The sequence below is a fragment of the Podarcis cretensis genome, assembly GCF_951804945.1.
Source record: "Podarcis cretensis genome assembly, chromosome: 9".
NCBI lineage: Eukaryota > Metazoa > Chordata > Lepidosauria > Squamata > Lacertidae > Podarcis > Podarcis cretensis.
Window position 1 is genome coordinate 49,589,282 of NC_137178.1, and position 21,553 is coordinate 49,610,834.

The 21,553-nt window shown below is 40.4% G+C and overlaps 1 long non-coding RNA gene across 1 annotated transcript in view; it reads right to left on the bottom strand.

Moving 5' to 3' along the window:
- The window catches only part of LOC307224571, a 119,833-nt gene extending 104,983 nt beyond the window's left edge, over nt 1–14,850 (bottom strand). Inside the window, exon 1 of the long non-coding RNA XR_013842674.1 lies at nt 14,804–14,850. This is a non-coding gene — a long non-coding RNA (uncharacterized lncRNA). The remainder of the gene's footprint in view (nt 1–14,803) is intronic.
- Between the last annotated feature and the right edge of the window lie 6,703 nt (nt 14,851–21,553).

The window sequence follows — 21,553 nt, forward strand, 5'->3', positions numbered from 1 at the left end:
GGCTTTTCCATGAAAAGTGATGCCTGGACAGCAGGAAAAATGATAGATGGTTTCATCTTTATACTGCTGTTCTTAAATCTTTTATTATTGACGGTTTTATACATCTGTTCCTGTAACTTGCCCTGGTGTCTTCAGATGAAGGAAGGATATAAGCTTTAAAATTAAACAATTAAAAAAACCCACACATTTCCTTCAAATTATAGATAATTTTTCTGCAGACTTCACTAATGTTGCTGACATTCACAGTTGCTTAATATTTCTGCAGAAACAGAATGTCACAATCATATCGTGGCGAAATCTAGGCTTCAAAGTGTATCCAGGAATGAAATTTATGCAATAACACAGTACTGTCACATTCTGCTGATAATTTGCTGGTGTCCACTGGGGAGTAAACATTCTTGCAGACACAGTGAAATGTGGCTTATTACCACCCTACCCTGAAAATCTGAGCCTTCAGACTCAATGCCCTAATGATGAACTATCACCCCGTTTTCCTCAATGTCCTCAGACAATGCTTATACATCAGGAATAGAAGGCTTAGCTTAGTCATGTCTGACTGAAGTGGTGGTTTGAGAGAGAGAGCACGTTCAGGAAATTAGTAAGATGAAAGAATGCATTTCATGTCAGGGTTGCTAGGACAAGGCTGACTCATTTGGAAGTAGCTAAAATACATAATACAGAAAGCTGCTGGTAGCTACTGAGAGGGATTGGGTTGAAGTGGAGTCAGTTGGGCTTCCTTTCAGTTCCTTAGTGTCCATGTCCTGAACTGCATCCCTGTGAAAGGTGATGGCCTCTTAGAGCAGAGGTGGGAACTCTGGGGCCCTCTAGATGCTGCTGAACTTCAAGTCCCATCAGCCCCAGCCAACACAGCCAATGGTCAGCCACAGCCATTGAGCCATTGAGGTGGAGCCTCCTCTAGGACTCTATACCCCTGCCATAATGTGTAATGTGATGCAGTACTTCATTATTCCATATCTCATGGAGCATTTGCACACCAGGTAGAAGAAAAGCCATGAGGACCGTCTATAGCTCAGTGGTAAGAGTGCATGCTGTCCATGCAGAAGGCATTTGGCTCAATCCTCATATGTCTCTCTTTTTGATAGCTGTCCCCCATCCTGGTTTTAGAGTCCATGACCAGAGAGTCCAAACCCCTTTCCCATTTTTATGTTGGTAAGGTTATTACAAAGAGTGTGTGTGAGAGAAAGATTCCCCCCACCCTTGGGCATTATCCAAGGGTGTTGTTAATGATGTGTGGCAAGTGTCTTGAAAGTGCTGAACAGTTTGATAACCAGTTTGGAGTTTTTCCACAAATTCCTTATACTTTCAAGAGAGGAGCTTTCATGGGCAGTTTTAATTAGACACTAAGGGGGTCTGATTTTTTCTAAAGGCCGCTCTGCAAGTGAACACACTTTATAAATGTTTGCATGGGTTATTCACATCCCATCACGGGCTTTGTCCTTAACTGGCGGCCAGGCCGTTCTTTTCCCAAATGAACGTCTCACAGCAGCAGTCACAATTACAAAAGAGCAAAAGCATTCCCAGAGGTTAATTATTTTTTTAACTCAAAACAGTCAAGTGGATTCTTTATTCCCTTTTTAAAAAAAACAAAAAAAAACTTCCCGCTTAGAACGATAAGTAGCTTTAGCTCCCCACCATGTTGCAGCAAAATGCCTCACTCTGCTTGAACCTCCAGTATAATCAGGACAGCGGAGAACATTTTAATGGGTAATACATTGTGTTGGATACAAATGCAAAGCACTCCATCAATTTCCATTGCAGTTCCTAGGATAAATTGTTGTATCCAACAGTTCACACATTTTGGGGAACATTTTCTGAAATGTTGTACATTGTACCTTTTACCCATTAATTAAGTTGCTTCTTACCCCTTTCTCTTTAATATAGTTCTGTCATTTCACACGTTTATCATTCACATGAATTGGATGCTACGGTTATATACAGTGGTACCTCAGGTTACAGACCCTTCCGGTTACAGACTCCACTAACCCAGAAATAGTGCTTCAGGATAAGAACAGAAATTGTGCTCCGGTGGTGCAGCAGCAATGGGAGGCCCCATTAGCTAAAGTGGTGCTTCAGGTTAAGAACAGTTTCAGGTTAAGAACAAATTAAGTTCTTAACCCAAGGTACCACTGTAGTATTTTGACGAATGCATAAAGATTGGGTGATGGGGCCAGAGAAAATGATCTACCATTACTTCCACCTGTTCGTACCTATGATCACATGCACAGAACTTCTCGCTCTTTAAATCAACTAAGCCACAAGCTGCTTGCAGTCTGATCTATTTGCCGCTATACTGGCCTGCAAAGCTCAAGGAAGAAATAGTTGCAATAAAGAAAAGAAATTCTGCTTTTGTGGTGTTTCCCCTGCCCATTATATTTGTTCTGTTTTCAAGTTATGAATGCTGGATGATCAGGGTCACAACAGCAATAACAGAAAATTCACTCCCATTGTTCTACAAAAACTATTATCTGCACAGGTTTTGTCCTACACTTCAGCTTCTATGGTGAATTCAATCAGGCTTCACTTGAACATGGAATGAATATTGCACTGTTTATTTTCTAAATAAGTGTCAAGAAATTAGACAGGGGCTAGACATTTACTTAATGTAAACCATACAGGAAAGCTGAGATCTTCACCTTTTACAGAGTTTGGATATTCCTCTTTACACACGCCAGATGCATTATCCAGTCTCCACCTCCTGCCTGCTTTGAATTAATCTGACATTATTGAATACACATTTGAAACTCATTTCACAGAATGCTGTGTTTCCCTTTTCCATTTGCAGTCACTGCAGGTTTATTAAATCCATATACATCAAGGTAATAGAGCATCCAAATGTGCTAATCCCCTCCCCATACTATTAATGAGTCCAAATATCAACTTAATATTGAAGGAGGCTGTGTCTCTGTGGAAATTTATTAACCAATGAAGAGTCATTAACCAAATCTGAGCATGCTGAAGGGCAGGGGAGATTAAACTGATACTGTCTGTTATGGGCCAAGCAAGGAGGGTGGGACTCATTTTGTGTGTTCTACACCTAGTCTTGCCCTTTTATACAACTATTGAAATATTTGAGCCATGATGCTTTGTCCTGCTGCAAGTTAAGAACGGGGCTGAAAGTTGACTACAAGCAAATATTATCTGTGGTTCTTGATTGCACAATAAAATACACCAATGCTAAGGTTGCCATATTTCAGTTCCATAAACTGGCTAGTCCGATCTCCACATTATACCAAAATGGCAGACTGCCACAGAATGTTGAGGGTTAGTTCTACTGATTATTTGAGAGCTGCAAATAGGCTGCAAAACCAGCAACTCCTCAAACATGTAGGTGTGGGAGGAACAGTAGAAACATCAACTGGACCATAAGAAGGCAAACAAATGTAGAGAAAGGCATCTTTCTTTCTTTTTTTTTGCAATGGACAAACATCCTTCTCACACAGCCAGAGCTTAAACACAAGCAGAAGACACGTTACCCCTCTGGGGATGTGAATTCAGCCTCACAGCAGGTATCTTGTGGGGCTGAAGACAAGGTATGTATTCTACTCTTCCCACTCTTATTCCCCAAGATTCTTGTCAGCTCCTTCTACATGGTTTACACTAACCTTCAGTATCTGATCAGTCAGAAACCTTTCAAAGATCACCACATATCCAGAGGGTTAAATACACTTTTTTTAAAAGAGACATTCAAAATGGACTCTTCTTCATTTTCTAGCTGCCTGACACATCAACTAATATCCTGACTCATCCTCTTCATGTCATGGTGATTTCAATTCCCCATTCTGACTCGATCATCTGTGTTTCCATCCTGTTCTGCTTAACACGTGTGCCCAAATGTACTAGAACTTTCTCATAACCACAGCTGTTCATGCCCCTATATTAGCTTTGGGATAATTTTCAAGTTCTCTTGCTAATGATCTCCTTTTCAATTTAATTAGGTTCATTCGACAATGGACAATGTTTGTATCCTTCAGCATCTGGACACCCCTGTTTCTACCAGCAGCAATGACTAATGTTCAATTTAACGTTAAGATACAAGACTCTGGCATTCAAATAATTTCGATCAATAACTTTTTTGGGGGGTATCCTCAGGGTCCCTCACTGAACATCTGTTATGCCAAAATAATATTATAGCTGTCAGCCCTTAACAATCCACGTAATCTCCCATTGTCATCTTATTCCCTGTTACCTAGTTCTGCCCTATTCAGCTAAATCCATTTACAATCCTTCCTTGCTATAAGCAACTTTATAATACTCAGACAACCTGAACCTTTAAATTAATAAATTGGTAAATTTAAAACTCCAACAGGAAGGTCTGTGGTTCACAGGTAGAGCAACTGCTTTGTATGCAGACAGTCTCAGCCTCAATCCCTGGTATATCCAGTAGGGCTAGGAAAAACTGAAATTAGAGATCTGAATTCGGGAGAGCCACTGTCAGTCATTAGGACAGCACCTTATGGGCAGAACCACTGACCTGATTCCTGTGTTCCTATGTATTACATGTTGTCTTGCTGACCATGATCATGGATGTGTACCATTAGAAAAGACAATGCATCCATTCCTTATGCAGAGATTTACTTTCTAGATACCTAGGATTGAGAGCTGAGCCATAAAGGATGACAAGCTAATGAAATTTCAGCATGGCATCCCCAAAAGACAAAAAAAATGGCAAAGCTGGGCAAGCTCTCTCTCTCAATACCTTTGGACTAACTGGGTAATGATTCAAGCGCCACCACCCCATAAGACATTTTCCCTTTCTAAAATAATGTTTGCCAATGCTTTGAGTTCTGCCACATGGAACTGGTGCTGCAGTTTGCCTTTATAGACTCAGCCTTTTGTAACTGGCAAATAGCAGAAAGACAGGAAGGACATAAAACTTCATTAGTCAGGCAACCTATATATATGGTGGGTTGTGTAGCCTTCCCCAACATGGTGTGCTCAAGAGGTTTTGGACTACATCCCCTCTCAGCTTCACCCAGCATGGACACTGGAGTCCAAAATACTTGGAGGGCACCACTGAAGGGGGCTAAGTCCATGCCCCTATCACCAAGGAAATCAAATATGAGTAGAATCATAGAATTGTAGTGTTGGAAGGGACCACAAGGGCCATCTAGTCCAACCACTGTCATGCAGGAATCTTTTGCCGAATATGGGGTTCAAACCCATGACCTTGAAGGTCTCATGCTCTAGTAAGTGCTGTAAGATCAAGCTACCACAGGAAGTCTTTAACTTAAGGGGTAAATCTACAGTTGCACTTATTTACTTACACACACACACACACACACACACACACTCTTTTTTGTCAAGTCCGAAAGCGTGAAGGGGAAGTCTTTTCACATTTGGCTTAGCATGCTTAGAATTCTCCCTATGATCATGAATGATGCATGACTGGGGTCTCTGCAAATAAAGGAAGTGTTATAGTAACCGAACATGCTGGATGCTGTAATTGCTAGGGAATTTCACTACAGGTGGAATTCTAGCCATGTTATGCTGTTCATTATGGGTGAAAAGAAGATGCAGATGTTTAATGGTTCCTACTAAAAGTCTGCTCTGCTCAGTGCCAGAGTCCTGCGTTGCCTTTAGGCATCATTAGGCTTTTGCAGAGGCCTTTAGGTGCTATCATGTGCCTAGGGTCTCAGAGGTGTGCACCAGGTAGTGATGTGCCAAAATCTGTCTTTAATTTCTCATAAATTTTCTTCCCCTACAAATGATGCTTCCATTTTTCTGTCACTTTCTCAGAGTACTTTAAAATTTATAAAGGGTGGTGGTAGAGAGAGCTTGTGCTTACCTGGTTGTTGCAAGGTGTGTGTGTTGCAAGGTTTCTCTGCTTCTCTTTCCACTAAACATTTCTCTAGCATGCTGTAGTCTCCCCAGGTGTCCATGCTTCCCAATTTGAGAAAGCCTCATGGGAGCAGTTCTCATTAGGTCTTCCCTGGGATTTAATTGAAGTAGGGGCACCTAGGAAGGCTGCAGAGTGCAGACCACTGAGTGAAATGATTTGCAGAATGAAGTAAGGGACATTCAAAAACACTCCTATGCCACCTCAAAAGTATGGTAAGCACAACAACCACTCCCTAAACCTCACCCATGCACATTTCACCATTTGTTTTTCTCCCCTCCTTTATAAATGCAATTTCTTATGCAGCTGGATCTGTTTCAACAAAGTAAGGCATTCATGCCAGCCTGCTTTCAGGAAACATCTTGGAGTAAACAGCCTAAATATTTTAAGTGTGGGTGTGTTGCTAAACAAAACTTCATAAACAAAATGCAAATAGATGACTGCATTTAATTTTCTGTGATAAAGATCTTGGGGATTATATTCATAGCCAGCATTTAACAACTGTCCTTATAAGGCACAAAGGATAGGAAGCATGACTCAAGTGTCTCCAGAAATGTAGTAATCAATGGTCAGATGTTTGCTGCTTTCAAGGACTTTGGCTAAAGAAAGCAGAAAATTTAAAAGCTATCTATTAGGACTACACATAGCTGTTTGACTTCATCAGTGGTCCTTGTGGGTTTCAAAACATCCCAAAAAGTATTAGAATAAGATTAACTTTATAAAAACTTATCTGGCTAAAGACTAGAGACTAAAAGATAACTACAAACAAACTGCAGAGCTCAAAGGAGATGCAGCCTCCTCGTAGCCATCTTGCCCCTTCCACACACATTCCGCAAGTGTTCTCAGATGTGAACAACTAGAACTACATGGTATTTTAAATATAATTAGTAAGTATTGATTTATAAAGCAAAGTCATGATTGAAAATTATTTAGGTTTTGTTTCCCACATTGGTGTGTGTACACACAACCGGAACTTATAGGAACAAATGCTCTATTAAGAGTTTTGGATGAAAGACAATTTCAGTTTTCAGAGAAAAAAATGCTATTCTTGAAATGCCCTCAACATTTTAACCACCACATTTTTAAGGCTGTAATCCTATGGTTCCTGGAGCTATAGGATAAATAAAATTAAAATAACTGTGTTAGGGTGGGGTGTTGTTGTTATTGTTTGTTATTATGCTATATATGTTTGTGTTTTTATATTGTAAGCTGCTCTACAAACTTTGACTGAAGGACGGTATAGAAATTTAATTAATAACAAATTAATAATAAATTGATGGAGATCCACCAATAGAGAGGGAAGTCTGCTTTAGAGATCCTGTTGTAACTGAAAGTAGAAGATTCAAGTCACTGGAGTTGTATTGCTGTCTTAAGCATATGTGGCGCCAGGGTGTAAATATCCGCCCAGCCCCCCCCCAGGTTGCCCAGTCCCAGGCACACAGGAGGGTGGAGCCTGTTGGCTGCCTCAGCATCTTGCTGGCTCGGTCTCCCTCGAACTTGTGGCACAGGGCCACCTGCAGCAGAAGAGCCCACTGCGGTGCTCCAACTGACGGGCGGGCTCTTCCCCGGACTCAACTCTTGGGCGCCGGACTCTCAGCCTGGCATCCCTGAGAGCCCAGCGCCCGGATGCCCGGCACCCCTAGTGCCTATAGATAAGACGGCCCTTCAGGTGTGTGTCAGAGTGTGTCAGAAAGTGCACTTCAGGTGTGTGTCAGAGATTCCCTGGACACCCCCACCTAGAATGGGAAAAGTATTCTAGCAAACCTGAAGCTGATGTAGTTATTTTACCTCCCATTGGAACCAATGGAAAGGGGAATGTTGAGGAGAAAGGGGGTGGGAGTAAAGGAAGAACCCACACATTTTCTGACTGGCAAAAATCCAGTGGGGCTTAGGAAGTGTGGTTCCTCCATCATGGACTCTCACCCAGCCACCTCCACAGGATAGCTCTGCCCTTTTTGAAAGCAAGAGAACTTACATTATACAATACGATGTGAAAAAATCATGTTGATGACGATTCAGAACTTGGAAGGGAAATATTAGTTGTGAAATTCCATTTAAAAAGAACACCTCAGTGCTGCTAAACACTTTGGGTGGTCAAAATATGGATCTTAACAGTAAGAAATCAGTCTGAGTTCTGTTGACAATTGCAAGAAAGACTTTTACAAGGTTTTGGAAACATCTGAAGTGGGCTGATGGTGAATATGGTACAACTAAAGACTGGATTTTGGCACTGGAAGAGAAGCTAACACAAAAGCTTTGTAGCTAAAGAGCAGATTAAGAACGGTTTTATTTATTTTTTTGGCAATTTGGTATGATTGTATTATATACACAAATAAAGCAGGACCCAGCAGCCAATGTGCTCTTTGCAGATTTGCAACTCATGCCTTTGGGAAGTGCTGGATTACCGCAGTCCTACCACTGACTTGCCAGTTGAAGACAAGTTGTTGCTTGGTTACTGCCAGACTGTTTCAGGACTGTGTAAGGAAATGTACAAGCAGCACCTGAAACAAATGTCTACAAAGCTAGAGTTGGAGAAATTTATTCATGTTTCTTACGTGTGTGTGTATGTGTGTGTGTGTATATATATATATATATATATAATTTTTAAAAAATGCAACAACGTTTTAGAAATACAGTATTGCCGTGGGGAAGGAGGGGAGAAAGGGGAGTCCCTGGCAAGCTGGTTGATCGTTTAAATCAATCAAGGCTATGAAGGCAGAAAATGTCATACAGAACAAAAGCTGTGATAAATATTACTGTGAAGCAAAATTATGTAGTGAGCCTACTATTTTAACATGCCATGAGCAGTTTTTAAGCAATTTCCTTCCTTTAATGGTGTGTTACCAATGGCTGATGCTTAATTACTAACCTGCCCTTCACCCTAAGGTCCTAGGTTGGCAATATACACAGCCCATAACCAAAAATTAAGCAATGAGATTTAAAATGTGCCAAATAAAATACAGAACTCAGGCCTCATCCAGACTTGCTTTTTCTAGGTACAGGTCTGCGTTTTTCCTGTCTGTGTCTGAGCACTTGGGTTTTTTGCCCTGCCAGATTCCCAATGAAAATCCACATAACAATTCAACACTAAAGGGTGGGTTTTCCTAGGGAGAGCAAAGGGGAAGTGTTTAGAAACAGACCAGGAAATTGCCAACCTGGGCCTTGAAAGTGTGGGGTAGAAGGTAAGTAGTGTGGCTGAGCCCTCAGTTACAAAACAAGTCCAGTAGCACAACAGAGTAACATTTAGAAATAAGTTTCCTTTGTCTGTTTGGTTTTATGAACGCTAATCATTAAAATAATGGAAAGAGTAGGTAGAAATTTAAATTTTCAAGACCTTAATGTTCAAAACCTCTCACAACGCAAGTCCTCTTTAGGCATTCAAAATAGCTGGGCATGTGGCTGACTCCTCTTTTACTGCTTCCTTTTTTGTTCCTCTTTGTGTGCCCATTGGTATGTGTAGATAGCCTCTGAACATACCATACAGGTTCCCCAGGATCTAACTCCAGGGGGTTATGGATGCTTGGGCACCTACAATAATATCCAGTGGTACTTCGGGTTACATACGCTTCAGATTACATACGCTTCAGGTTACAGACTCCGCTAACCCAGAAATATTACCTCAGGTTAAGAACTTTGCTTCAGGATGAGAACAGAAATTGTGCAGCGGCGGTGCAGTGGCAGTGGGAGGCCCCATTAGCTAAAGTGGTGCTTTAGGTTAAGAACAGTTTCAGGTTAACAACGGACCTCCAGAATGATATAAGTTCTTAACCACTGTAATTGTGGGGGCTGGGCACCCACAAAGTCAATGAGAAAAGCTGGCGGGTGGCAGCAGCACTGCCTCTGAGAGAGAAGCAGTTCAGCTCCATCCTCTGCAGCCAGCCAGCCAGTGAGGCACCCTTTTCCAGGGGGGTGGGGTTCAGATGGGGATGCAGAGTGTCTCTGCCTCCAAGTCCCTCCCCACAGAAAAGGGCACCTCGCTGGCTGCAGAGGAGGAGGAAGAAGAGGAGCCACCGCTGGTCACCGCAACGCAGATGTGCAACATCACACATCCGCCTAACAGCGGCAGGCACCCACAATCCTGAGAGCAAGATGGCACCCCTGACAGGTTCTCACACATATTTTCAATGACCCCATTTGGAATACCTGTAGTTCTATACCATAGTGCTTCATAGGCAGAAGCTGGGATTTGTCATATGATACATGATTCTCACAAAATACTTACCACCATTAAAGGCCAAATATATTGCAGTCACCAGGCCCTGGTGTGAGAGTGTCAATGTGTGTAAGTAGAACATAATGCATACATGTGGTCTTTTTGTGGAGTGGCATTCTATCTCTTATGCCATCACATCAGTGGAAACTAGGCTATACAATTTTGAGATGACCCCAGTAATGTCCCTGAGTGCAGCAAGCCATTATCTCTGGAATGCCACTGGTGGAAGCATAATCAGTTCTAAGGGCATGACAATAGTGATTCCAGCATTAGGGCAGAGAGTTGCTATGTAACAGAATTGGCTATGTTAATTCCTACGGCAGAATGTTACCGGAAGACTGGAAGTTCCATGGCAAGGATCCCACACTCTCCCAACAGCTTAGCCCATTGCTTTGCTAGTGCTATAATATACGAGCATCAGAGGTTATTTTAGTAAATTATCTCAGCAAATTAGAGATAGTCAAAAATGCAACATTTATGATGGTTTTCAAATTTTGATCTAACATTCGTTTCGCAACACATAATTTTATACACACTCTGCACATTTTGCTATCCAAAATATTATATAACAAAAGTGGTTCTTTTAGAACAAGCAGAGTATTTCAAAATGGTTTTGGCAACCAAAACATCAAACAGAATACTTAACAGCGGGGGAGGGGAGGGTAAATCCATCAATCAACTGGATTATTTAGGGCCCTTTTACTGCCAAACAACAAACAAACAACCCCAGAATTTAGGCTCAGATCCAAAGATATGCAATATGACCTTCAGACTTTGGCTTATGTCTTGGCCTCTGTGTGGGGAAGGGAATTTGGTCCTTAAGGCATATGGTGGGGCTGAAGCAAGCCAGTTGTACTTATTGGCTCCAGTGCTTTGACGATTTAGCCAATAGTTACAACTTTGTATCAGTAATTTGTTTTTAATCAATTCATTCTACTTACTCCACCCTTTATCCAAGGGCCCCGTTGTTAAGATAATACAGACAGTAAGTCTTTCCATGTAACTTAATGCTTGTTATGCTTGTTAACCACATTCCAATAGCGGGTATTTGTTTTCGCAACCATAGTGACGACATATATTTATTGGCTGCTCTTACAAGGGATTCTAAACAAGTATCTGTCTTTGTTTAATTTCAGCAAATGAGGACATTTTCCTAATGCCGCAGAAATATGGATTTGGAGTCAGGCACTGCCTTAAGAAATAAGTTGTTCATCAGTATTCTAATAACATACTGGAATGTTTTCAGGTGGGACCATCATCCACATAGAGGAAATCAGGCATGTCTATCACCATTTTGTTATAAATTTGGGGGTGTGGCTTAGCGGCCAGAAATGTATTGAAAGGTACTGTGAGGTACAGCTTGGAGACTTTGTATTAGCATTCCTAATGTTTAAAATCCTAGAAAATGCAGTACAGGTATTTCCTTTCCTCCAAGGACCAAATCTTGGTGTACATGGTTCTCCTCCTCCCCCCCACGTGGGTCAGACTATGTGGGAGGGGTGCCATTATCCAAGTGTACCCTCATTCCCATATTAAGCAGGGGATGAGGGAGTCTTGTTTTTAACGTGAAAAGAGGGTGATGACAAGAGAAGGGTGTTGAACGCTTCCACCTTCTGTGCCCAATTCTGCCCACCTTTCTTGGCTCTGATACCAGAAGTGATCTGGGAGTGGGGCATAGGAACCAACTCCCAGGGCCTGAGTTTCCCTCAATTAAATATTGGAGGAGGCCACGCCCCCCAAAGTTGATGGCCATTGCCATTCAAATGATGTGCATGCACCACACTGTGTGATCAATTATGCAGGGCAAGGTTTACTGACACCCCCCCCAAAAAAAAATATTTTATTCAAGTTGGCACCCCTGATTGGGAGGAAGTGACTGAAGCAACTGGCAGAGTGTCAGATGTTGGGGTGAGAGGGAGCAGTGCTCATCCCTTGACTGCGCTTTTTGTTGTTAAAGTAAGACATCTCCCTTTAAATCAATCAGATGCAATGTGAGTTTACTGTGCAGTTTGCTCTTAGTTAACATTCATCCATTTACTACTGTCAATGTAACAGGATCCTAGCTGAAACATTTTGGCAGTTTCTTAAGGAAAGGTCAGAAATCCAAGAATGACAGTAGGGCAACTGAAGGAAAGGATGGGGGGGGGGAGGAAAGCTCCTTATAAAAGCCTTATCATCACTGGGGAAAGCTCTGTCATTAAAGAAAGACTGTTATGGGGAGGGGGGAGATCCCCAATTGCCTTGCAGAGCTTTCCAAAGACAGATCTGGTAGCTTTTTAGGCCATGAATTGCAAGATGGGATAGATGCTGTAATCCATATTGGATTTCATGGGACATTCCTAATGAAGACGAAAAATACCAAAGCAAGGTGTAAAACGACTCACTTAAATTACCAGATTGAAGCACGTTGACCTCAGAAAGCTATTGACATTTCATTTGAATGAATGAGATGTACTATTCCAATGTTATTTGGTGTGGCAGAGGAATATGCATCTCCCAGCTAAGATAACATGTCTGTCACAGATTGGATAAAAGTTATGACTTACAGCATTTGATCCTATTTCCATACTTGATTAATGTTAACCACTAAAGTCAAAGTTTCAAAAGTCTGAAGGAAAAGTGGAAGCTATAATACATTTCCTGTAAGAAAAATAATCTTCGTTCCCTTGCCACTAATTTCCCCTAGAACCCCAGCGTCTGCCTGTTATTTCAGTTCAAGTTTGACGAGAAAAGGTCATTTTGGAGGTTTTTGCAAACTGCATGCCACACAGAAGCATCTTTTAAAATGCAAGCCTTCATCCAACACCACAAAAGGAATACAGCATGGGGGAGCCTACTTTGCTGATTCTAGGCTAACTTTCAACATGCAGTCAAGGCACTTGCAACCTGTATTAGACTCTATTATACCATTTCCCGATGGCTTGGCTTGTGGCATCTTATCAGCAGCTCGGATATTTAACAACTCTTTGTTATATTAACAAAGTCATAATTCAAGAACTACTAAACCAGACTCCAAAAATGCCAGAAATTCCATTGTGAATGAATATGTGCACATAAATGGCATTATGAAAAGAATTGTGTTATGCTGTGCACTTTGCAAACTATACACATTCTGACTTTTTTGCCAGTTCTGGAGCAAGATGAAAATCCACCAGTACAAGATTAGTCAATTCAAAGCCAATTAACTCCTCCATTAAAACATTTGCTTTAATACCCCCAGAATGTTATAAATGCACACCAACCAAACTTATCTATGGTACATTACAAAGAAGAGAACTTTTAGAATGTTTTAATCATGTTGAAGTCCCAAGAGATTTTCCTTTTAGCTAATAATTCCTGAGAATGTCTCTATATTCATTGAGATACTACCTAGTGTTTCAGCCTTTTCAACAATATTAGTACTCCTGAATGCTATAAAATATAGCAGCATCCTATTATAGACCTAACTTCCAGGGTCATAGTATGCTTGTTTATTCTTGATTAAGACTGCAATCCCTTTCTTAGGAGGAAGTCCCATTTAAATGAAGAGGACTCTCAAGTAGACATGTATAGGGTTGCACCATAAGACTAAATAAAGGTGGGTCAATATAGCCCTATATCAGGGTGCTTAGTTCATCCCCAGCTCAGGTGTCCTCTCAGACTCCACAAGCAAATGATTCCGGCCTCCCAAGAGCTCACTGATTTTGGTGGCAGCAGTAAAAAGAAAACAAATTTAAAGTAGACCCAATACTGGGGCAGGCAGAACACAGGGTTCTGATGGAGGCACAAATTGTCCTCTCCGCAGACATCAGATTGAGCATTTGATGAGTGTGGAAGATAATCCTCTTTTCTCAACTGATCTACACAGAGGAGCTGGGTGTGGAGGGGGAGAACATTATGTGCTTATATGTCTCTTGTGTGCATTAGAGTGTATAGGATGGCCATGCCTATTTCTGTGATGCAGCCCTTGGAACTTTAGTCAAGAATGAATGTGGCTCTTTGGCCAAAGAGGTTAGCCAACCCTGTTAACTATAAGCTCTTGTTACTCAGTTATGTGACAATTCTGTGGAAGGCCCAGCCTCCCAGTCGCAACTCCTGTCTGATGCCACAGGTCCCATTTACCATATTTCTTTATTATAACATGCAGCCATTATCAGTTTGAAAGAGGATACTCAATGCAAGTTAAGAAAACATGGCCGTGTGTGTGGATGCCTTTGGGACCACGGTATTTGTTTGCCATTGTTGACAAACCATGTCATCACAAGCATGGAGATCTGTGCCAAGCAAAATACATAGCCAAAAGAAAGGCACAGAATTCCAAGTACAAGAATACTTCAAGAATCCATGGCTGCAATACTACACTAACTTACATGGAACTGGAAGTAAGACCTATTGAACTCAGTGACTGGGCTGCAGAACTCTTTTTATAGAAACAGACTTCAAAAACAATCATATAACGTTTAGAAATATATACAATACATCCCCAAACAAATTTGAAACTTATATCTTATTCATAATTGTTATATTGTATGTTATAAATGAAAGATTTTCCCCTAAGTATTTTAAAAATACTATCATCTTTGATGTCTTTAAAAACAGAGACAATCACTTTTGCACATCAACCTTTAACATTCAGGGCCGATAAAGAAAGGCAGCTTCCATATTCTTTTATCTTGCCCTACTTCCAAACCAAAAATAATTATCAAAACATTTTACCACAACAAGCATAATAAACAAGTCTTATTGCAGCCTACCTTTCCAATGAAGAAATCCAACTGACTGTATCCTGCTGTCTGCCCCCATTCAGTTGAATCCATTATTTCATCAATGCAAGATGACTCACATGTAGTCAATTATCACCATCTGCATTGGTTTAATAAAAAGATGTGACTGTAACAAGGCATTTAACTATTTTATTAACAAAACTACAGTATCACACCAGTTTCTCTTTTAGGCAAACCCCTCATCCTAATAAAGACCTAAGTAAGGATAATTCTTCACCTGTAAATGATCCATTACAGTTTTTCAAGAGATATTCTGAGGTTTTCTACACATTCATGGTAATTATATTTAGGTACATATAACAAATTGTAGGGGAATCTATTGCAAACATCATGGACTAAAATCCTTCAAAACACATCTGCCCTCTTCAATAGGGTTATAGAAATCTTTCTTCCAGAGCATGAAAGAATTAAAGGTAAAATGGGCTTTGTCTTAATTCATCCCTGTGTAGCTGCATTCTTGGAGAAGCCTTGTCTTCTTCAATAGAAAAACCTAAGTAGCTGATGCAAGGAGTATAAAAAACAAATAGTCTCAGTGGGTCTATGTATTAATCATATTATATTTATGCCCCACCTTTCAGGTACACCATCACAACGTTGCTTTCAAATAAATAGAATATTGGTGCTGAAAAGATCATAATGAAACTCAGGGGATGGCACTCCACCAATGGGTTACTACACCCAAAAGTGTCAATTGGTTTTTCCGGCATTTAAAATTTTGCTTCCATTGGCACCCTAGCTTTTCCCTTCCTTATCCTAAAATATCACAGTCCATCAGATGAACCAATATCAAGTCACCTTGCTTCCCTTGTATTCATTTTCCACAATTATCTCATACCTTTCCTGCAGCCATAATGTTTCAAGGTTTGTAGTATGCCTAGCAATTCCCAAAGGGTCATTTTAGAATCCCACAGAGCTCCAAGTTAAGATTGTGGATGTCCATCTTATAATACTATGTAATTTTATCTGCTTGTCCACATTAGCAAGCTTACATACATGTGGCTGCTAGTTGCTCAAGTTTCTTCTGATAGGAATATCTAAAGTTTCTTAAGTCATTTGTCTCTCCTGGAGAAAGATGGATATTTTGTAATTAGTATTTTTCTTTGGTAAGCAATACTCTCTGGGTGCTTGAATATTTGTCAAAATTATTCATTTCAGCTTCTTCTATTAGTACATCAAAATACCAAGGCAAATGTCACTCATGGTGTAATGTTAACCATAGTGAATTCTGTACTGCTATGATTTAAGGAACTGGTCAGTGTCATGTGGATCTGGTTCAAATGTGTGTAAGAAAGTAGTATAGTTTGTGTCAATACAGCACTATCATTCATATTAATATTTCATTATTGTTGCCAAAATAAGTAACGCTTCAGTACCTGGGAGTCATGGGTCACTTCCAGCTGATCTGTTTATTGAACATTTATCCTGATCTGTTTGAACAAAGTTTGCAGGAGCATCAACAACATTGGCTGTTTATTGAGCATTTATTCTGCTTTGTTTGTGTGTCAGGTTTATATGACACTGCCTTAAGCAATTGTTTCCAGTGCATTTCCCCTTCACTTTGCTTACGGCAAGATGCTCAGTTTTATAAGAAGTGGGGGTTTTGCTCAAAGGCATGAAAACACAGAGGGACATGGCAAGGGGATGGTATCCACAAAAACAATGTTATTGTTGCCCATTAGGTCAAGCAGATAACTTTTAGACCAAGTGTAAATCACAGAAGACAAGACCTATTAGCATTATAATACAGTGGTACCTCGGGTTATGTATTTAATTCATTCCGGAGGTCCGTTCTTAACCCCAAACTGTTCTTAACCTGAAGCACCACTTTAGCTAATGGGGCCTCCTGCTGCTGCTGCGCCGCTGGAGCACAATTTCTGTTCTGATCCTGAAGCAAAGTTCTTAACCCGAGGTACTATTTCTGGGTTAGCAGAGTCTGTAACCTGAAGCGTATGTAACCTGAAGCGTATGTAACCCGAGGTACCACTGTAATTTGCTTATAATAATTTACTTCATTTGTTTCATTATTTAAGGTATTCATTTTTTAAAAAATGGAAAATAAGAATCAAAGTTTTATGTTTTGCCAGTGAAGAGAAAGTCTGTAAGTTCAAATAAAGTTATTTAGAGTGCACCAGAAAAAGAGAAAAGCATTAGTACGCTAAGTTTAAGGAACATTTAAGGGTGATTTTATACAAACAATTTTAGGCAGGGAAGCCATGCTGTGAAGTTAAGCTTTCTGTCATTTTGCGGTTGGGATTTCTTATGAACACATTTCAGCATGATGAAATCAACTTCAAGCTATTTTTGTGAAAAATAATAGCAAACATTTTCCAAGACATGGCTTAGCAGTTATTCCTCCAGGAGGAGTTTATTCAGAAGAAGTTTTAATTACTGCAGAATGGTGGGGAGCTGTCACCACAAGGCGATGTCTTCCCATCTAAAACACGTGTGGAAACTAGCCCTAATAATGTGTATCAATAGTACAGTACTCTTCAATTTAGTCTGCTAATCATAGCTTGACCTTAAGATTCTACTTCCCATGTGTGCAATTAGCAATGGGTCTAAGACTCTTGTTTGAGGCAATATTGGCTATGTTCACATGCAATGCTAAAGTTTAACATTACATGGAAGAGCCTTGGGCTCCTGTGTTTCCCTACCTTCCTCCTCGTCTGGTGTGATTATGAATAGGAGATTGATAGCATTTGCTTCTGTTTTCAGCTATACCCAGTTTGCCATTATGCCCAAACCAGGACAAATGGTGATTAGCTTTAAAAAACTATGGTTTCTCCAAACAAGTTTCCCATGATTAATGATCTTGAATTGTTTGAATAAACCATAAATAAAGTGGTTACAATTCTTGGTTTAGAAATTACAAATTGTGGTTAGTTGAAAGTGGAAGAAAACACTTCTGGTCTCCTCCTCTTAGCCTCACCAGAGGGGGAGAGAGGAGGAAGGAGCACATGAGCCCAAAACTTGTGTAAAGGTAAAGGGACCCCTGACCATTAGGTCCAGTCGTGGCTGACTCTGGGGTTGTGGCACTCATCTCACTTTATTGGCCGAGGGAGCCGGCGTACAGCTTCCGGGTCATGTGGCCAGCATGATGAAGCCGCTTCTGGCAAACCAGAGCAGCACATGGAAACACTGTTTACCTTCCCGCCGGAGTGGTACCTATTTATCTACTTGCACTTCGTGCTTTTGAACTGCTAGGTTGGCAGGAGCAGGGACCGATCAATGGGAGCTCACCCCATTGCAGGGATTCGAACCACCGACCTTCTGATCGGCAAGTCCTAGGCTCTGTGGTTTAACCCACAGCGCCACCTGCATCCAAAACTTGTGTACATAACACTAAACTATGGTTTTATGTTAAATGCAAATTTTTCAGTTTAGAGAAAAGGCAAGCAAGCAACGACATGACAGAAGGCTATAGAATTATACATGGCATGGAGAAAGTAGAGAAAGTTCTTTTCCCTCTCTCATAACACAACACCTCTTGGACATCCCATGAGGATGATTGCTGAAAGATTCAGGACAAGCAATATATATATATATAAAACACTTTCTCACAGGACAGTTAAACTATGGAATTCTTTCCCACCAGAGGCAGTGGTGGTCATAAACTTGGAATGGCTTTAAGAGGGGATTAGAGAATTTTACAGAGGATAAGGCTATCAATGGCTACTAGCTACCCTGCCTCCGCAGTCTGAAGATGAGTTGTTGGAAACTACTGGAAGGGATAGTGCATTTTCACCCAAACCCTTCCTGTATGCTTCTCATGGGCATCTGGTTGGCCATTGTGAAAACAGGATACTGGACTAGAAGGACCAATGGCCTGATACACCAGGACTTTACGTTAATCTTCAGTTTACAAGTCACCGTTTGCAAGAAAATAGAAATTTACAAGCTTCATACAGAAATCAGGAAAGGCGGCGGAGTTGGGAGCAGTGCGGCACAGCTGGAATAAATTCCCCCATTTGATGATTGTCTTTCTATATAGCAGTGTCACCGGATGAATGGCTCATGCTAGACGAAAATGTGCTCATGGATTTTTCCTTTCCCAGAACTGACTTAATTAGTGGGAAACCCAGAGATACAAACATTAGTTTAAAGGAATTATTCCAACGATTTCATGGTTTGAGTAAAGTAGGAGCAGCCTCAGGGACAATGTCTCCTGTAACTGATAGTAGACTCAGACTCAAAGTCATTATCCCCAGTAATGAGCTAGAGCCTCCCTCACATCTCCTTTTGAAGATTAAGATTTACATGTTTTCATTATCTCTAAACACTCTTGAGAGAGGAGAGAGTAAGCAGAACATTCCTATAGTTTACATTGGGGGGTGGGGTTCTGCTCATCATGGTTTTTTTCAAAAAAAAAAAAAAGCAGGTTTTTAATCCTCTGTTAAAGTGGGCAAGTCAGCTGCTTGTGAAATGCCTTCCTCCTCCCAGCTGTGTACTGTGCGAATGCTGTTTTTTCACAGAATTCAGAGGCTGGTGTAATTAAACTGAAGGGACCCTGGGTCATATCCACCTATTAACTCTGCTAATATAACTGACATGTCCAAACTGTTCCTTATGGGCAGTAGGATAAACATTCTCTCTCTCAGATTCTCCAAGTCCCAGAAATAATGAATTAGCAGCTTGTTATGTTGTCTCATCCTCATTGCATGTTTATCACCATTAAGATACACACTGTTTATTCAGAGATATTTCTTTGTAAAGAAAGAGTGTATAAATAAGAGATATTGATGAAGACAGTCTGATACTGACTTCTCACAGAGCTGACTAAGGCTGCAGTCCTGTGCGGACTTTGGCATGCTTAATCCCACAGATTCTAGCAGGTTTAGGTGCACCTAAGTCTGCACAGGATCAAGCTACATGGCAGCTAACAGAGGACTTGGATTTTCTGCAAGTCTGTGACATTATATTTAAAGGTTAATATTCATAAATGCCTGGAAATTCAATTCCTACTAGTTTTATATGGTGGAAGAACCTCCAGGATGGTAGCACAGGTGTAGGGATGGGCATGTCTATCAATTTTGGTTTCTCATTTTTCCCGTCTTAAATTCAATTCTCCACATTTTCACACCAGTTTACTTAAAAAATTTAAAAAGCCCTCATGAAAATTCATCAGCAAATCTCTCTTAACCTGTCCAAAATGTTCCATTGGATCAAGACTGTATACATTTTCTCCTTCAGATTTTTCCATGTTTGTACAATTTTGTACAATGTATACAATTTTGCAAAGCAATTTCCCCTAATTTAATGCATATTTTTGTGCTGTTTCAACTAATATATACATTTTTATGCATAGTTTACCATAGTGCATGCATTTATTATACATTACAGGGCTGGCAGACTGCAATGAAAAACTAAAGAGACCTGTGAATTTCCAAGAATGTTCCAGTTCCTGTATTATTTCAGAAAGTGCAGTTTAGGTTGATTTACCCTTAAATGCAAACTCAATTGAATTTCTCCTGCATCCATACTCAGATGTTGGAGCTTCTTACTGTATTCAGTGAGATCATCTTGAAAAGATCTGAATAATACACCCAAATCCCATCCCAAAACATGGATCATCTCAGATCTGGTGCCAATGGCTTTCCATATTAATCTTATAGCTTGTTCTACATCAGTTCAAGTCTCCTGTTCATTAACACTAGGGATCCATGTAGTCTGGGCTTTCTTTGATAATTATACTTTATTTGTAAATTATATCACTTTGTACTTTGAACATTAAACCTAATGGGTTGCAAGTGTTGTGGAGGCCCCTCCATGATAGGTGCCTAGATGCAGCATGTTAACTTTATCCATTAGAAGAGGGTCCTATGCTGATGACATTGTAAAATAAATGGCTGCTTCATAATCAGTATGTTAGATTTTCTGGTTTGGTTAAAGTGAGGGAGAAGATATTTCTTTCCAACTATTTCATTCATTGTTCAGCTTCAGATGGCAAGTTCAGAACAAACATAATTAATAGACTCATTGACTGAAAAAAAGGGGGTGTGTGAGAACTTTTTTAAGGAGGTACACTAAGAAAAGCTGCCAGAATGGCTGAAGACAAATGCTTCAACAACAAGACAAGCACTCTTGAAGATTTATGGATGAGCATCTCACTTGAGAAACAGGATTAAAAAATCATGTATAACTTTTGATGTGTAACTAAATCTACTAAAGCATTCCTTTCTCCTTCTTCACATGAGAAAGCAGCCATGTGCTACGGGAGAGTGGGGTCACCACTCCCTCGGGGATGTGGTATTCTTGCAACGTTTCATGCTGACAACATGCCTCCACTAGGAACATGTTTGAGTTTGGGTGTGTGCCAGTCATTGTTCTTTTCTGAATAAGTTAAGTGTTGTGGCACTGGGATCATGGTGGATTCTCTTCCCCAAGAACAACAATAGATCAATGTGAGAATGATCCGAGCCTTCTGAAGTTATGATTGAATGCAAATGTATTACGCATCTAAAAATTAATCAATAAACTATGCAGTAATAAAGAATTCAACAGCTAACAAAAACAACTTCCATAAGAAACAAATTGAAATAAACAGTAGTGTCTCTTACAGGGGAGCTATATCTCGTTTGAGGCAAAATGGGAAATACCTCCCTGCCCTGCTGCTGCCACCTGAACCACCCACTCTGCCACCTCTACCACTGGTGGAAAAACTGTGCCAGCAGCATAATAATAATAATAATAATAATAATAATAATAATAATAATAATAAAG